This window comes from Petromyzon marinus, chromosome 52 (genome assembly GCF_048934315.1).
Source record: "Petromyzon marinus isolate PM22_M1 ecotype Great Lakes invasive population chromosome 52, UKy_Petmar_22M1.pri1.0, whole genome shotgun sequence".
Lineage (NCBI taxonomy): Eukaryota > Metazoa > Chordata > Hyperoartia > Petromyzontiformes > Petromyzontidae > Petromyzon > Petromyzon marinus.
Genome location: NC_133718.1, coordinates 11322572 through 11339893, shown reverse-complemented (window position 1 = coordinate 11339893; position 17322 = coordinate 11322572). Strand labels below are relative to the sequence as shown.

The window sequence follows — 17322 nt, the reverse complement described above, 5'->3', positions numbered from 1 at the left end:
CTTCCCATCACCACTCCCCATCAACACCATCACCACTCCCCATGCACACCATCACCACTCCCCATCAACACCATCACCACTCCCCATTAACACCATCACCACTCCCAATCAACATAATCACGATTCCCCATCCACACTATCACTGCTCCCCATCATCCCTCCTCATCAACACTAACATCACTATCACCGTCAACACAAGAACCACTCCCCATAAAAAAACATCACCACTCTCGATTAACACTAACATCACTCCTCCCCATCAATATAATCGCCACTGCCCATCAACACCATCACCACTCCCCATCAACACCATCACTCCCCATCAACACTATCACCACTCCCCATTAACGCCATCACCACTCCCAATCAACATAATCACGATTCCCCATCCACACTATCACTACTCCCCATCATCACTCCTCATTAACACTAACATCACTATCACCGTCAACACAATAACCACTCCCCGTAAAAACCATCACCACTCTCGATTAACACTAACATCACTCCTCCCCATCAATATAATCGCCACTGTCCATCAACACCATCACCACAAACATCACTACCACCAGCAACATAATCACCTCTTCCCATTCACACCATCATCACTCGCCATCAACACCATCACCACTCCCCATCAACACCCTCACTACTCCCCATCAACACCATCACCAGTAACATCACTACCACTATCTCCAACATCACCACCACTCCCCATCAACATAATAACCATTATCATCAAAAACATCACCATCATAATCCTTATAATCACTAAAAACCTCCATCATCACCATCACCCATCATCGTCACCACAATCGTTATAATCACTACCAACCACCGCCATCATCACCACCAACATCGCCATCGTTGTAATGACTATATCAACCATCACCACCATTGAAACCAACACCGCCATCATCACCATCACAACCGCCATCATCATCACCATCAAAACCGACATCGTCACCATCACCGCGCAAGAGACGCTCGGACCCCTCCCCTCCCCCACTCACCCCTACCCCCCTCCCGCGTCACGTGACAGGGGCTCGAGGTAATGAGCTCAGGCGCGGGAAATCACACGGAGCCTCCCCACCCCACCGCCCCAATGCCCCCCCAATGCCCTTCTGCCCCCTAATGCCCCGAACGAAGCGGGGGGGGGGTAGGGGGGGCCCTTCCCCCCCACCCCCCCCCCCACCCCTGGCGCGTGCACTAATGGGCGCACTCAGGTCCCCTCCCCCCCGCGGGGCTCGAGACTGGAGGGGGGAGGGGGGTAGAGAGGGGTGGTGGTGGTAGAGAGATGGGGGATAGAGGGGGGGGGCACCCCTAATTGCGGAGTGGGGGGGGCGGAGCCAGGCGCCCTGATTGGTCGGGGTTAATTAACCAGTCATTAGCGGTGTGACGTCACGAGTCGACGGAGGAAAAAGAGCGGGAAAACGCCGAGCCGCTTCGTTACCTGCACGGTACCTCGTTCGTCAACCCACCTCGTTCACTCCCAAAGTTGTTGTTACTCACCGGTGTCACACTTTATTACGTACACTACTCGCATGCTGTACCTAACACATCGATTACCATTGCAAGTTGATTAATGAATAATAATTAACTTGAAGCAATTGTAACGCTGTTGATGATAACGATTATTTAAGTGATAATAGCAATCCTTGTTATAATGGTATTAACAGCGATTGTAATAATAATTATAATTCAATGATAGAGGCGGGGCAGGGAGGCAGACACACGCGTTTAAGATGAGTGCATGAATAATTAATGAGTTCGTTAATTATTCATGAGCTCAGCAATCACACTCGACATGCAGCCCTGAGAGGGACCCTCACCTCATCATCGCTTACATCTCCGTCAACATCACCTCATCGCTACCACCACCACATCATTGACATCACTATCCACAACATCTAATCACTTCACCTCAACGTTAACATCACCATCCACATCGCCTCAATCTCCACCTTAACATCACCTCCTCTACATCCATCTCGTCATGCTTACATCACTATCAACATCACCTCATCATTGACATCACTATCCACAACATCTCATCACCACCTAACATCACCTCATCATTTACCTCAACGTTAAAATCACCGTCCACATCGCCTCAACCACCACCTCAACATCACCTAGTCTACCTCATCTCGTCACGTTTACATCACCTCATCATCAACATCCAAATCTCATCACCTCAAAATCAGTCAACAGCTCATAATAATCATCACATAATTAACAAAATTTCATCATCGCCCATGATTATTGTGTGATGTCAGCATTACCTCCTCACACAATCCACATCTTCACCTTCAACATCACCTCCACCTCATCTCATCACCTCATCACGCTAACATTTACATCCATATCATCCTCACCATACAGAACATCGCCTCAACGCACGCACATCATAACTGTCCACAATATATCATTACCTCGTCACCATCCACATCACCTTGCCATCACCCTCGCATCATCATCGCTTCATCACTAGCCACATCACCTCATCTCTTCACCCCACCTCGGCATCACATTACCACCTCATTACCCCCACCTTATCAACTTTACCTCAGCGTCAATAACACGACGTATAAATCACTCTATAACAAAGATAAAAGATCCCCCCTTATAGCCTTAGCAGACTGTTGGGGCAAGTGCTGTTAGCGAGTAGCACCCGTGAAGGCCGGCAAGACACATTAAGAGCTAGGTTGGTGGCTAACAACACGCCCGACCGCCTTTGTTTCCCCAGTGGCGATGTTTACACACCGCACCAGCTACTCATTTGAGGCTGAGTCGACCTCGGGGAGGCCCAGGACCGGTTCAGATAATCGTCACTTGGTGTTGGCCGTGAGTGGGAATCGAACTCAGGTGAGCGGGTTCGTAGCGCGCTAAGCACTGCACCACCGCTCCCCACACACGGCAGCGCGCTAACTGCTACGCTACCGCTCCCCTTCACTCACATTACGCTCACCTCGTCACCCTCACATCACAATAATTCACATCCCTCTCGGTTCCCCACTCTCTTCACGAACGACACAATTGACGATGATGCTCCGTAACGAGGAGAGAAGATGGGTGATGATGGAGGTGATGGTTATATCCTTGGTGGTGATGGTGTTCATAGTAAGTGATGGTGGCGATGATGATGATATTGATGGTGTTGATGTAATGTTGAAAGTGACGGTGGGATAGAGGCAGAAGTGAGTGAGTGGTGGTAGTGATGGTGTGGATGTGGTGATGTTGCTTGTGGCTTTCCTGTCCGCACGGGAAATGTGGGGGGGTTACAGCTCATGCATATTCATGAATGAGTAATGAGGCTTCCCGCGGTAATTAATTAATTAATTGCCCCGGGTCCCGGGGGAAGGATGGGGGGGGGGGGTAAGCAATCACCCCCCACAGAGCGCACATCGCCGCCATCACACACTCCCATCACACACCCCCATCACGCCCCATCAAAACCCCATCACACAACCATGAGACTCCCATAACTCACCATCACACACTCTCATCACACACCATCACAACCCCATAATTCACCATCACAAACCCCTATCACGCACCATTACACTCTCATCACATATCCCCATCACATTCCCCATCACGCACCATCAGACACCATCAGACTCTCATAACGCACAATCACCCCCATCGTGCGCCATCACACTCCGATCAAACTGCTCCATCACGCATTATCAGACACCCGATCATACATCCTATCACACACCCTCATCACGTGCAATCAAACATCCCATCACAACATCCCATCACACGCCCCCACCACACATCCCTATCGCACACACCCATCACCTCCACATGCGCCTCGCTCCTTCAACCAAGCCGCGCTCTCAAGGTCAGAGCACGAAGAGGGAGGGAGGGAGAGGGGGTGGGAGTCGGGACCCCGGGAGAGAGGGAGTCAGGGCCCAAGAAGGACATGAGGAGGGACCCATGGAGAAAGACATGGTCCGAGGAGGGAGGGAGTCGGGTCCAAGGAGAGAGAGTTGGAAGGAGGGAATCGGGAACCAGGGAGAGAGGGAAGGAGTCGGGACCCGGGGAGGGAGGAAGAGAAGGACGGTCCTCGGGAGAAAGAGAAAGTCGGGACCCCAGGGATGGAAGAAGTTGGGACCCCCGGGACACCGGGAGGGAGCCGGAACCCTGGGAGGGAGAGAGGAACACGGGTTCCTGGAAGGGAGGGGTAGAGTTGGGACCGAGGGAGAGAGTCGATTACCAGGGAGGGAGGGAGATACGGAGTCGAGACCCAGGGAGGGAAGACATTTGGACCGAGGGAGAATTGGAGGGAGTAGGGACCCTGGGGGGGAGCGAAAGGGAAGGCGTTGGGATCCAGGGATGGAGGGAGGGGTGGGGATGGAGGGAGGGGGTGGGGACCCAGGGAGAGAGGGAGCCAGTGCCCTGGGAGACAGGGAGCCAGTGCCCTGGGAGACAGGGATGGAGTCAGGACCCAGGGAGGGAAGGAGGGAGCTGGGACCCGGGGAGGGAGCTGGGACCCGGGGAGAGAGCTGGGACCCGGGGAGGGAGCTGGACCCGGGGAGGGAGCCGGGACCCGGGGAGGGAAGGAGGCAGCTGGGACCCGGGGAGGGAAGGAGGGAGCCGGGACCCAGGGAGGGAAGGAGGGAGCCGGGACCCGGGGAGGGAAGGAGGGAGCCGGGACCCGGGGAGGGAGCTGGGACCCGGGGAGGGAGCTGGGACCCGGGGAGGGAAGGAGGGAGCTGGGACCCGGGGAGGGAGCTGGGACCCGGGGAGGGAAGGAGGGAGCCGGGACCCAGGGAGGGAAGGAGGGAGCCGGGACCCAGGGAGGGAGCTGGGACCCGGGGAGGGAAGGAGGGAGCCGGGACCCGGGGAGGGAAGGAGGGAGCTGGGACCCGGGGAGGGAAGGAGGGAGCCGGGACCCAGGGAGGGAAGGAGGGAGCCGGGACCCAGGGAGGGAGCTGGGACCCGGGGAGGGAAGGAGGGAGCCGGGACCCGGGGAGGGAAGGAGGGAGCTGGGACCCGGGGAGGGAAGGAGGGAGCCGGGACCCGGGGAGGGAAGGAGGGAGCTGGGACCCGGGGAGGGAAGGAGGGAGCCGGGACCCAGGGAGGGAGCTGGGACCCGGGGAGGGAGCTGGGACCCGGGGAGGGAAGGAGGGAGCCGGGACCCAGGGAGGGAAGGAGGGAGCCGGGACCCAGGGAGGGAAGGAGGGAGCTGGGACCCGGGGAGGGAGCTGGGACCCGGGGAGGGAAGGAGGGAGTCGGGACCCGGGGAGGCCGGGAGGGATTTGGGTCCCACGTCTGTTTGAGTCGCTCCTGGCTGCCTTGATGCCCCCGCCTGCCCCCTCCCCCCTCCCCCTCTGGGCTCGTCTCCCGCCCCGAATGCTGATCAGGAGGCGCCGCCAATTATCACAGCCTTGATTGGCGAGGAGACTTAACGATCCCAACACCCCCCACCTCCTCCCCAAGCCTCCCCCGCACCCCTCCCCCCAAGCATCATCGCCGGGAGCCTGACACTGCTCATCCCTCCCTCTCCCTCTCTTCTCTCAATCCCTGCCCCCCATCTTCCTCCACGTGCAGTCTCTCCCCACCCCCCTCACTCTCCCTTTCCCCTCCCCCCAGCCCCCACCCCCCAGGGCGTCGCGCGCTCCAGACACCCGCGTGACCGCGCGGAGTGATCAGTGAGCATCCTCCACTGCCCCTCCCCTCACCCCACACTGCCCCTCCCCTCACCCCCCCTGACTACCCCTCCCCTCAATACCCCAACTGCCCCTCAATCTACCTCTTCTCAATCCCCCCACTCCACCTTCCCTAATTCCCCCACTCCCCCTCCCCTCAACACCCCCCCCTACACATCCCTACCCCCCACATCCCTACCCCCTCTCAATCTTCCCACTCCTCCTCCCCACCACTACCACACCACTCTCTCCCTCGCTCTCCCCCTCTCTCTCTTCTCAACCCGCCCTTCTCATCCCCCTATCACTCAGCTCCCCCTCCCTTCCACCCCCACTGCCCCCTCCCCTAAATCCCTCAATCCCTCTCCTATCAATTCACCCACTCACCGCGACTCCACTCCCTCCACTCCCCCACCCCCTCCCCTCTCATCAATCCCCCCCCCCGCCTTCCTCCCCGACATAACCCACTCCCCCTCCCCCCACTCCATGGGTCCCATTCACTGGTGTCGTGAACCGTACGCGACCAGGCGCGACAGCCTGTCGCGACACACGTACATATATACACACACGTATACACACACGTATATACACACATACACGTATATATGTACACAGGCGTATATAAACGCAAGATCATACACGTATATAAAAGTAGCGTATATGCACACGCATATACGCGTATACATACACACAATTCCCCCGAATAGTCATTCTAGACGGTTGGGGCAGGTGTTGTTAGCAAACAACTATTAAGGCCATCATTGTGTGTCCATCACTATTCCCGACCGCCTTTGTCTCCCTGGTGACGGTTGTGAATGACATGATGATCTCTGACACACCGCACCAAGCTAAGTAAGTCGGGTTCGTCATGCAAGCGGCTAACCACTGTGCCCCAAAGACAAATATCCCCCCTATAGCCTTAACAGACTGTTGGGACAAGTGCTGTTAGCGAGCACCTATGAAGGCAAGGACGGCACACGAGAGGGTGGGTAGCCAGCGCCACGCCCGGCCGCCTTTGTCTCCCTACTGGCAATATTCATACGCGTGGCACCAGATACTCATTTGAGGCTGAGTCGACCTAGGGGAGGCCCAGGACTGGTTCAGATAATCGCCACTGGTGTTGGCCGTGAGCGGGAATCGAACCCGGGTCACCGAGTTCGAAGCGCACCACCGCTCCCCGCATACATACAGACACACATATACTGTAGAGGCATACACCCGTACACACATAGCACCATCACGTATACACAAACACACGTACAAATACAGACATTCAGACATAAACACAATGCTCAAATATACATAGACAAGTACTCGTGGCGGTGACATCACCATGGCGCTTGTGCCAGGCTAGGTGCACTTAGCCTGCATATACAACACCCCACGGTGCATTCATACGTGAACTCCTTCATGGTAACACAAAGACAAAGGTCCCCCTATAATCTTTATAGACTCTTAGGCAAGTGCTGTTAGCGAGCACTTATGAAATCCTGTGGCGGCACGGCCCACGAGGGGTTGGGAGGCCAGGACCACGCCCAGCCGCCTTTGTATCCCTAGTGACGATCGATGTTCACACGTAGCACCATGTACTGAACTCCTTTGAGGCTGAGTCGACCTAGGGGAGGCCTGGGACCTGTTTAGATATTTGTCACTGGTGCTGGTGGTCGTGGGCGAGAATCGAACTCGCGTCGCCAGATTCGTAGTGCAGCGTGCTAACCGCTACACTACCACTCCCCATGCTATCCGCTGCACATACATACACACATACACCCTGCACATACTCAAAGACACATGCAGAGTGCACATACATACACAGTGCACATACACAGTGCACATACACGCTGCACAGACATACATACGTACAGACTGCACCTACACATAGACGCACAAACAACATGCACACCAAAGACACATACATGATACACACAATACATACACGCATCATTTTACACACCAACACAGACATACCATTATCTCATACTCATACACACATACACAGGCACACACACCTCGAACATACCAACTCCACACGCAATTATACACACATACATCTGTCCGTGCACTTACTTAATCATACACACCATAATAAGATCCCCCATTATAGACCTCAACAGACTGTTGGGGAGCACTCTCACGAAATGATGCGTGTCGAGCACCACGCCCGGCCGTCTTTGTCTCCCTAGTGGGGATGTTACACACTGCAATCGATACTCATTTGAGGTTGAGTCGACCTAGGGAAGCCCCGGGACCGGTTCAGATATTCGTCACTGGTGTTGGCCGTGAGCAAGAATCGTAGCGCAGTGCGTTAACCACTGCACTACCGCTCCCCACATGCATACACACATACGCACATACACATATCTACAAGACAAAGATGAAGAGCCCCCGTATAGCCTCAATAGAGTTGAGGGGCAAGTGTTGTTCGCGAGCAACTATGAAGGCCGGCACAGCACACGAAGGGGTGGGTGGGAAACAAAACGCCCGGCCGCCTTTGTCTTCCAAGTGGCGATGTTTGCATACTGCACTAGGTACTCATTTGAGGCTAAGTCGACCTAAGGGAGGCCCAGAAGCGATTCGGATAATCGTCACTGGGTGTTGGTGGCACACACGCACACACAGTTAATCCTACACACACACCTCATATATACACAGACACACACCATAATATAGTACACATCCACCAACACACATCATCTCATGCATACGGGCAACCGTGACTGAATGATGTGAAATCTAGTGACGTTCTAAAAGGGCTAGAGAGCTGAATGAGTGATGTGAATTATAATGTTCTAGAAGGGCTAGAGAGCTAAGCGACTGATATGAATTAATTTTCATATTCTAGACGGGTTAGAGATCTGAGTTGTCAATTATTATTTTGTTCTAGAAGGGCTAGAGAGTTGAGCGACTGATATGAATTTAAATGTTCTAGAAGGGATTGAGAGTTGAGCGACTGATTTGAATTTTAATGGTGTTCTAGAAGGGCTAGAGAGCTGAGCGACTGATGTGAATTTTAATGATGTTCTAGAAGGGCTAGAGAGTTGAGCGACTGATTTGATTTTTAATGGTGTTCTAGAAGGGCTTGATATTTCAGCGACTGATGTGAATTCTAATGTTCTAGAAATGCTAGAGAGTTGAGCAAATGATATGATTTCTTATATTCTAGAATGGCTAGAGATCTAAGTTGCGTGAATTCTAATGCTGTTCCAGAAGGGCTAGGGAGCTGAGTGAGTGATGTAAATGTTGATGATGATCTAAAAGGGAGAGTTGAGCGACTGATATGAATTTTAATTATGTTCTAGAAGGGCTAGAGAGTTGAGCGACTGATGTGAATTTTAATTATGTTATAAGATGGGCGAGAGAGTTGAGCGACTGATGTTAACTTTATTGATGTTCTGGAAGGGCTTGAGATTTGAGCGACTGATATGAATTCAAATATTCCAGAAGGGCTAGAGAGCTGAGCGACTGATATGAATTCTCGTATTCTAGAAGGGCTAGAGATCTGATTTATGTGACTTCTAATGATGTTCTAGAAGGGCTAGAAATTAGTGATGTAAGATTTGATGTTCTAGAAGGGCTATACAGACCTGAGTGAGTGATGTAAATTCTAATTATGTTCTGTAAGGGCTGGAGAGTTGAGCGACTGATGTGAATTTTAATTATGTTCTAGAAGGGCTAGAGAGTTGAGCGACTGATGTGAATTCTCATATTCTAGAAGGGTTAGAGATCTGAGTTGTGTGAATTATTCTAATGTTTTAGAAGGGCTAGATAGTTGAGCGACTGATTTGATTTTTAATGGTGTTCTAGAAGGGCTTGATATTTCAGCGACTGATGTGAATTCTAATGTTCTAGAAATGCTAGAGAGTTGAGCAAATGATATGATTTATCATATTCTAGAATGGCTAGAGATCTAAATTGCATGAATTCTAATGCTGTTCTAGAAGGGCTAGGGAGCTGAGTGAGTGATGTGAATGTTGATGATTTAAAAGGGCTCGAGAGTTGAGCGACTGATATGAATTTTAATTATGTTCTAGAAGGGCTAGAGAGTTGAGCGACTGATGTGAATTTTAATTATGTTATAAGATGGGCGAGAGAGGTGAGCGACTGATGTTAACTTTAATGATGTTCTGGAAGGGCTTAAGATTTGAGTGACTGATGTGAATTCAAATATTCCAGAAGGGCTAGAGAGCTGAGCGACTGATATGAGTTATCATATTCTAGAATGGCTATAGATCTGAGTTGTGTGGGTTCTAATGATGTTCTAGAAGGGCTAGAAATTAGTGATGTAAGATTTTATGATATTCTAGAAGGGCTATACAGACCTGAGTGAGTCATGCAAATTCTAATTATGTTCTAGAAGTGCTGGATAGTTGAACGACTGATATACATTTTAATGATGTTCTAGAAGGGCTAGATAGTTGAGTGACTAATGTTAATTCTAATGTTCTAGAAGGGCTAGAGAATTGAGCGACTGATGTTAATTTTAATGATATTCTGGAAGGGCTTGAGAGTGGAGTGAGTGATGTTAATTCCAATTATGTTCTAGAAGGGATAGAGAATTGAGCGACCGATGTGAATTTTAATGATGTTCTAGATGGCCTTGAGATTTGAGCGACTGATGTGAATTATAATATTCCAGAAGGGCTAGAGAGCTGAGCGACTGATATAAATGCTCATATTCTAGAAGGGCTAGAGATCTGAGTTGTGTGAGTTCTAATTATGTTCTAGAAGGGCTAGAAATTAGTCATGTAAGATTTTACGATGTTTTAGAAGGGATATACAGACCTGAGTGAGTGATGTGAATTATAATGTTCTAGAATGGCTATAGAGTTGAGCGACGGGTGTGAATTATAATGATGTTCTAGACGGGCTATAGAACTGAGCAACCGATGTCAATTCAAATGTTCTAGAAGGGCTCGAGATCTGAGTGGTGTGATTTCTAATGATGTACGAGAAGAGCTAGCGATTTCAGTGATCGATGTGAATTCTAATGATCTTCGAGAAGGACGAGAGAACTGAGCAACTGATGTTAATTCTAATGTTCTCGAAGGGCTTGAGATCTGAGTGATGTGAATTCGAATGATGCACTAGAAGAGAGCTGAGAGTGACTTATGTGAAATCTAACGACGCTCCAGAAGGGCTAGAGAGATACAAATATGTCACAACTAGAAACATCTGAAATTGCAAATGTATAATTTGGACTTGCAGTAATTAGTGCGCGGAGTGCCGGTGGCGTGTGACTCCAAAGCCGACGGAAAGCGAACAAATGCTCCCACCAGATAGCCGCACGTGATGCAATCACAGAATTCCTCCCGTAACCCTCTCCTCCGGAGCCCTCCACAGACTGTTGGGGCAAGTGCTGTTAGAGAGCGCCAATGAAGGCCGCCACGGTACGCGAGGGGGGTGGGTGACTAGCACCACGCCCGGCCACCTGTGTTTTTTTTTAGCGCCAGTACCGATGACTACGCACCGCACCAGGTACTTATTTAAGGCTGAGTCGACCTAAGGGGAGGCCCAGGTATGGTTTCAGTTATTTGTCACCGATGTTGGCTGTGAGCGGGAACCGAACTTGCCGAGTTCGTAGCGCTACAGACACAGACAATATACACACAAACACACTGACACATATAACTACAGACAGTCACACTAATATACATATACACAGACGCACACACACTGACAAAGACACATACACACAAATATACTGACACATACACACAAAAACAACACGCAATCCCACCTTACGCAATTATACAAAAACAACACGCAATCCCACCTTACGCAATTATACATACACCTTATCATACACACAATCACCTTATCATACACACATCCCTTGCCTCTTCACACACGCAACAAAGACACATAGACACACCAATCATAAACATATAGAACACTCATACACACAACAGCCGCCATTCGCCACTAAGTGACACTGAAGTCACCACAGCGCTTGTGCCAGGCTCGGTGCAATTTGAGGCCACATGAAGTGTGGAAGGCTCTCTACTGACAGACCCAAGTGCCATGGGGTTGACTGATGGAGATGAATGGCAGATGCACAAGATATACTCCCCACTGCGCCAACTTGCTGCGTTTTGTCCACCTGACGCTCCAGTCGTTGTTGTGAGCGGCGCTCCTCCGCCCTCCGTTGCTGTTGGAGGGCGACTGCCTCCAACTGCCCAGTAGCGTCCTTCACGAGCCTCCCCCACAGAGGCCGATCTTGACACCAGTCAACAGCAAGCCCACTCAGCTACACATCCTCACGTACCGCATCTGTTAATCGCTTCTCTAGCCCGTGCCGTGCCCGTATAGCCCCCCTATCATCCGGCCAAACAGAAGCTGCTTGGGCATGCGGTGGCTGGGCATGCGGGCTACATGACCCAGCCAACGCAGCTTCGCCTGCCGAAGGAGCAACCCGATGAGACTGCGTCCAGATCTTTCAAGGATCTGAGCTCCTCCAATGCAGCCTCTTCACAGACACACCTCTCCACATATATTTATACATGCACACCTCTTCATACATGCACAAAAACACACCGAGACACACCAACACACGTTAATCATACAAAACCATTATCTTCACACGGATCACACGCTTCATCGCAAAGATACACAAAGACAAAGATCCCCCGTATAACCTTCACCAGACTGTAGGGACAAGTGCTGTTAGCAAGCACCTATGAAGGCCACAACAACGCCCGGTCGCCTTTATCTCCCCAATGGCGATGTTTACACACCGCACCAGGCATGTATTTGAGGCTGAGTCGACCTAGGGGAGGCCCAGGACCAGTGCACTAACCACTACACTACTGCTTCCCCCCTCTTCATACACAATCACACACACCTCTTCATGCACATAATCATACACACACATCCTCATACACACACTTCTCAACACACACGCATACGCCGACTTCCATTAATCATATACTGGTATTATCCCCTACACACACATCAGACACACACCACAATCGTACACACACGCCAATACCCACACATCTATATGGATGCCCCCCCACAACACAAAGATCCCCCTTGTAGCTTTAATATACTCATGGGGCAAGTGCTGTTAGCGAGTAGGACCTCTGATGACGGCACGGCACACGAGGAGGTGGGGGGGGGGGATGACAGTGGGTGGCCAGAACCACAACCGTCCGCCTTTGTCTCCCCAGTGGCGATGTTTACACATCGCACCAGGAAATCATTTGAGGCTGAGTCGACCTAGGTGAGGCCCATGATAATCAGATATTCGCCGTCACTGTTGGTGGATTGTGAGCGGGAATCGAACTCGGGTGAGCGGGTTCGTAGCGCGCTAAGCACTGCACCACCGCTCCCCACACCCGCATGCACTCACCACAACCCCAACAAATACACTCACGCGCATAACCACACCGCAACACAATGACCCACGGTGGAGGCGTACAGACTTGTAGAAACACGTGTTGCTGTTTGCGAGCACCTATTTACGTCGGCGCAACACGCGAGAGAGGTGTGGTCAGAGTTAGGGCCAACCGCCTTTGTCTCCCCAGGGCTGGTGATTACACACACGCACACGCATGCCACATCATGTAACTCATTTAACGCTGCGTTTCCCTCCAGGAGGTTTCAGGACCGGTTCATATATAAGCCACTGACGTTAGCCGTGGCCGGGAATTGAATCCAGGTCGCCGGGTTCGTCACGCGTATCGATAACCGCTGCGCCACCGCTCCCCACAGGCATCAACAAAGACAAAGATTCCCCGTGTAGCCTAACAGGCTTTTGGGGCAAGTGCAACCAAGCCAGTACCTATGAATGTCCCGCACGGACCACAAGGGGGATGGACAGAACCATGCCCGGCCGCCTTTGTTTTCCCCAGTGCTGATGTTTACACACCGCAACCAGGAACTCGTGTAAAGCTGAGTCGACCTAGGGGAGGCCCAGGTTCAGATTGTTCGTCACCGATGTTGGCTGTGAACGGGAATCGAACTCGGGCCACCGGGTTCACAGCACAGTGCACTAACCACTGCGCCACCGCTCCCCACACACGCACGCACACACACACCACATTCCACACACACTCCAAACACACACACAATAGATTCCAACTACACACCCCACGTAAACACAATTCCCACACACACACCAACACACATAATTACACCACACACACACATCAAACAACCCCTCCCCCCACACATCAATACACACACATACATCCCTAGACACACATACATCACACACACACACAAAGACAATGACCCCCCGTGTAGCCTTAACGGCTGTAGGGGCAAGTGCTGTTAGCGAGCACCTATGAAAGCCGACCGGAACGGCACACGAGGGGGTGGGTGGCTAGCACCACACCCAGCCACCGTATACACACACACACCACACAAGTGCATACACACCACACATACATACCTTTAAACACACGCCAATCAACACACGTACATACATGTGCACCTTCACACACGCATACCTCTACACTCGCCTATAATTACACGCATACACACGTACATATAACCCTTTTACACACCAACATACAGTTCACACAAACATCAACGAACACAACAACCATTCTCACGCAAACCATCCATCACATACATTCAATTATAGCCTTAACAGACTTTTGGGGCAAGTGTTGTTAGCGAGCAGCACACGAGCGGGTGGGTGGCCAGCATCGCACCCGCCTTTGTTTCCCCAGTGGCGATGTTTGCACACAACGCGTAGGTACTCATTTGAGGCTGAGTCGACCTAGGGGAGGTCCAGGACCGGTTCAGATAATCGTCATCGGTGTTGGCCGTGAGCGGGAATCGAACTCGGGTCGCCTCTCACATCTCACTATACACACAGACACGTGTATTGTGTGTGTGTGTAATATCCACCACACACGCACAACCATCTTACAGTCATCCATCACTCGACACACCTCCACATCTCCACACATGCACACCCACATACAAAGACAAAGATCCCCGTATAGCCTTGAGATACCTTACGGGCAAGTGTTGTTAGCGAGCGCCTATGAAAGCCAGAACGGCACACGAAGGGGTGGGTGGCCATCACCACGACCAGCCGCCTTTGTCTCCCGAATGGCGATGTTTACACATCACATCAGGTACTCATTTGAGGCTGAGTCGACCTAGCGAAACCTCAGGACCGGTTCAGATAATCGTCACCGGTGTTGGCTGTGAGCGGGAATCGAACTCGAATCGCCGGGTTCGAAGCGAGCTAACTGCTCCCGACACACCTACGCACAAGCACCAACACATACAGGGATCCCGCATATAACCTTTAACAGACATACATACGAAGACATACACACACCAAGAAAACATACGTATACACAAACATCTTCCCACATGCCCCTAGAGCCTAGACACACACAGTATATCTACCGACATCCCTTACCCACAAGTCCCGCTGCTGCACACACATATCGTACACGTGTACATACACACTCCCATATATAGTCCTGCACACACATGTATAATTCTTTTCACATATCACATGTATGTATACTCCTCCTGCACACACGCATATAGCCATGCACTCACACACCCCATTCACGGAGACAGAACAACAACAACAACCGCCATTCACCACGACGCTTGTGCCAGGCCATGTGCACCTTGAGGCCACGTGAAGTGTCGAACGCCCGCTGACAGGAGGTCACGGGGCAGACCCAGGTGCCACGGGTCGACTGACTAAGATGACTGGCTGATGCACCACCTTTGCCCCCTACTGTGCCAACCTGCTGTGCTTTAGCCACCCGGCGCTCCGCTCGTTGTTGTGAGCGTCGCTCCTCCGCCCTCCGTTGTTGTTGGAGGGCGACTGCCTCCAACTGCCCAGTCGCGTCCTTCACGAGCCTCCTCCACAGAGGCCGATCTTGACACCGCTGGTACCAGTCATCGGCAAGTCCACTCAGCTTCACGTCCTCCTGTACCACATCACTCCATCTCTTCTCTAGCCCGTGCCGCGCCCGTTGAGCCCCCTCGATCCGGTCGAACAAAAGCTGTTTCGGCATGCGGTGGCTGGGCATGCGGGCTACATGACCCAGCCATCGCAGCCTTGCCTGGCGGAGGGGCACACCGATGGGACCTTGCCCAGATCTTTTAAAGATTTGTGAGCTCCTCACACAATCCAGCCTGTTTAAACCCAGGATGGATCGTAGGCAGGCTAGCCTAAATGTTTCTAACCGGCGAAGATGTTCCATTAGGGGGGTTCATGTTTCGCAAGCGTAGAGGAGGGAATGACCGTGGCCGAGAAGACCTAAAGCTTAGTGCGGAGCGACAGACCAGGTAGACCAGGTAGCTTCCACACAGCGTTACACAACCGATGAAAAGACAGAACAGGCATCATCTCACACTCATCACCCATAACACAACTCTCTTACACAGACACACACAGCTCCCCATACAAAATATCATCACACATGTACTCTGCTACACACACACATATATGTATACACACACACCAGGCATACACTCTAATGCACAAAGACAACGATCCCCGGTATAGCCTTGACATACTTTTGGGGCAAGTGCTGTAAGCGAGCACCAATGAAGACCGGCACAGCACCACGCCTGGCCGCCTTTGTCTTCCCAGTGGCGATGTTTACACACCGCACCAGGTACTAATTTGAGGCTGAGTCGACCTAGGGGAGGCCCAGGACCGGTTCAGATAAACGTCACGAGTGTTGGCGGTGAGCGAGAATCGAACTTGGGTCGCCGGGTTCGTAGCGCAGCGCTCTGACCTTTGCACTACCGCTCCCAACACACATTTCCCGACACACACATCACACGCACTCTCTCCCACTCACACACATCTCATACACACATCACACACACACTCTTTCCAAATCACACACATCTCATACACACATCACACACACACTCTCTCCCACTCACACACATCCCATACACACACATCACACACACACTCTCCCACTCACACACATCTCATACACACACATCACACACACACTCTCCCACTCACACGCATCTCATACACACACATCACACACACACTCTCCCACTCACACACATCTCATACACACATCACACGCACTCTCTCCCACTCACACACATCTCATACACACATCACACACACTCCCACTCACACACATCTCATACACACACATCACACACACACACTCTCCCACTCACACACATCTCATACACACACATCACACACACACACACTCTCCCACTCACACACATCTCATACACACACATCACACACACACACTCTCTCCCACTCACACACATCTCATACACACACATCACACGCACACTCTCCCACTCACACACATCTCATACACACATCACACGCACTCTCTCCCACTCACACACATCTCATACACACATCACACACACACTCTCTCCAAATCACACACATCTCATACACACATCACACACACTCTCTCCCACTCACACACATCCCATACACACACATCACACACACACACTCTCCCACTCACACACATCTCATACACACACATCACACGCACTCTCTCCCACTCACACACATCTCATACACACACATCACACACACTCTCCCACTCACACACATCTCATACACACATCACACACACACTATCCCACTCACACACATATCATACACACACATCACACACACACTCTCCCACTCACACACATCTCATACACACACATCACACACACACTCTCC

General features: G+C 51.6%; 1 protein-coding gene across 1 annotated transcript in view; it reads left to right on the top strand.

Annotated features, from left to right (window-relative positions):
* The first annotated feature begins 1213 nt into the window (after window positions 1–1213).
* LOC116953595 (uncharacterized) overlaps window positions 1214–17322 on the top strand; it is a 75767-nt gene continuing 59658 nt past the window's right edge. The window contains exons 1-2 of the mRNA XM_076051840.1: window positions 1214–1460; window positions 2750–2868. The gene's annotated coding sequence lies outside the window, so the exon portion shown is untranslated. The remainder of the gene's footprint in view (window positions 1461–2749; window positions 2869–17322) is intronic.